General features: G+C 41.9%; 1 pseudogene; it reads right to left on the minus strand.

Moving 5' to 3' along the window:
• Positions 1 to 279: 279 nt before the first annotated feature.
• On the minus strand, positions 280 to 2547 carry LOC125582386 (annotated as a pseudogene).

Below are 2547 nucleotides of genomic sequence, written 5' to 3' on the forward strand. Positions count from 1 at the left end.
ATTTATTTTTTGTTTAGATCATCTGGATCGACATAGCATCATTTTCGTCGATCGACAGTTCATTATTTTCGTCGATCGACAGTTCTTCGGAAGTGAGACATACATTTCCGACGAATGAATCCGTTTGGTAAACGTTTTCCGTTGGTAAGAAGTCATCGATAGGAACGTCATCTTCTATTCGTATCCAGGAAAGATGATCTGCAACTCCGTTTTCTACTTCTCTTTTATCTTTAATCTCTATGTCGAATTCTTGAAGTAAAAGGATCCATCGCAGGAGTCGTGGTTTCACATCTTTCTTTTGCATTAAATTTTTAATCGCAGCGTGGTCAGTATGGACGATGACTCGCGAGCCGACCAGGTATTGGCGAAACTTTTCAAATGCATAAACTACAGCAAGCAGTTCTTTTTATGTTGTTGTGTAATTCCTTTGTGCCTCGTCGAGTGTTCGACTGGCGTAGTAAACTGCATGTAGGTTTTTGTCTTTTCTTTGCCTAGAACTGCTCCTACAGCGAAATCGCTCGCATCGCACATGATTTCGAAAGGAAGATTCCAGTCAGGTGCTTGTACGATGGGGGCAGTTGTCAAAGCTTTCTTTATTTCCTCAAAAGACTTTACGCATTATGGTGTGAAGTCGACTTAAGTGAGAGGTCAAGTGATTTTGCTAAAATCTTGTATGAACCTCCTGTAAAATCCGGCGTGCCAGAGAAAAATTCTCACGTCTTTTACGTTCGTGGATGCACGTGCACGCAGGCCGGTCATTACCTCAATCTTCACCCGATCTACTTCTACGCCGGCAGCAAACACTTTATGTCCTAGGACGATTCCATCGTTAACCATAAAGTGGCATTTTTCCCAATTCAGAACGAGGTTCTTTTCTTCACATCTTGCCAAGACTTTACATAGGTTATCGAGACAGTTTTTGAAACTAGATCCATACACAGAGAAATCATCCATAAAAACTTCCATGAAATCCTCTATCATATCTGTGAAGATTGACATCATGCAGCGTTGGAAAGTGGCGGGAGCAATACAAAGACCGAAAGGCATCCTGCGTTATGCGAATGTTCCATAAGGGCATGTAAAAGTGGTCTTTTCTTGATCGTTAGGATGTATAGGGATTTGGAAAAATCCGGAGTAACTGTCAAGAAAACAATAGTATTGGTGATTTGCCAATCTTTCCAACATTTGATCAATGAAGGGTAAAGGAAAGTGATCTTTCCTTGTGGGAGCGTTCAACTTCCTGTAGTCGATGCACATCCGATGTCCGGTGACAGTTTGCGTAGGGATGAGCTCGTTTTTATCATTCTTCACCACAGTGATTCCGCCCTTTTTTGGTACGACATGCACAGGGCTAACCCATTTACTATCCAAAATCGGGTAAATGACCCCAGAATCTAGAAGTTTGATTATTTCATTTTTAACAACTTCTTTCAAGTTTGGGTTTAGTCGCCTTTGGTGCTCCACCGACGATTTTGAATCATCTTCTAGGTGAATCTGGTGCATGCACAGATCTGGAGAAATACCAGGAATATTCTCGAGAGAGTATCCGAGGGCTTTCCTGCATATTCGCAGTTTGTTTAATAACAACGCAAGTTCTCCATTGGTCTTGTTGGCGTTTACGATTACGGGGTAGAAATTTTTATAGAGAAAAGAATATTTGAGTCCAACGGGCAGTTGCTTTAACTCAATCTTTGGTGCTTTTTTGGGATCCCAATCTTCTAAGGGAGATGGATGTCGGTCGACGGCTTTTTCCAAATATCGATCGATGTTTATTTCCGAAGCGTCATCCTCTATGTCATCAACATTCGCTACTTCCATACTTGCGTCCATCAATCGTATGTATTCCTCAGCTCTGCTGTCAACACTAATTGTTTCTTCCTCACTGGACGTGAGTACTTCTTCCAGGGGACAATATGAGCACAGGTCTATGAAAGATTCTTCAGCCAACTCAGAGATATCGTCCACGTAGGAAGTTTTTTTATGGATTAAGGGTCGTCTTATTAGCTTTTCCATGTCGAAGGCCATCGGAATATTCCCAATGTTTAGACATATCCTACCTTCCTTGACATCGATGATCGCACCTGCTGTAGCTAGAAATGGTCTACCCAAAATAAGGGGATCTTTTGGTTCATTCTGGTATTTCAGCACAACGAAATCCGTTGGTACGTGACAGTCGTTAATCTTTATTGGCACATCATCAAGTACTCCCTTAGGTACTCTAACGGATCTATCGGCAAGAACCAAAGTTGTTTTGGTAGGCTTGAACTCGTCGTATCCTAGGGATATCGCGACAGAGTGCGGCATGAGGTTTACACTGGAACCTAAATCACAGAGGGATCGAGGAAAACTTTTATTTCGTATATTGCAATCTAGAACAAAATTTCCCGGATCAGGTCTCTTGACCGGGGTTTCGCCTTGGATTATTGCACTTACTTCCTCTGAAACCATCATGACGCTGTATTCAGCAGCTGGGAAGCTGTTGGATACCGTGTCCTTTACATATTTCTTTATTGATGATGAAACTTTTATGGCATCACTCAATGGCAT

Source organism: Brassica napus, chromosome C2 (genome assembly GCF_020379485.1).
Source record: "Brassica napus cultivar Da-Ae chromosome C2, Da-Ae, whole genome shotgun sequence".
NCBI lineage: Eukaryota > Viridiplantae > Streptophyta > Magnoliopsida > Brassicales > Brassicaceae > Brassica > Brassica napus.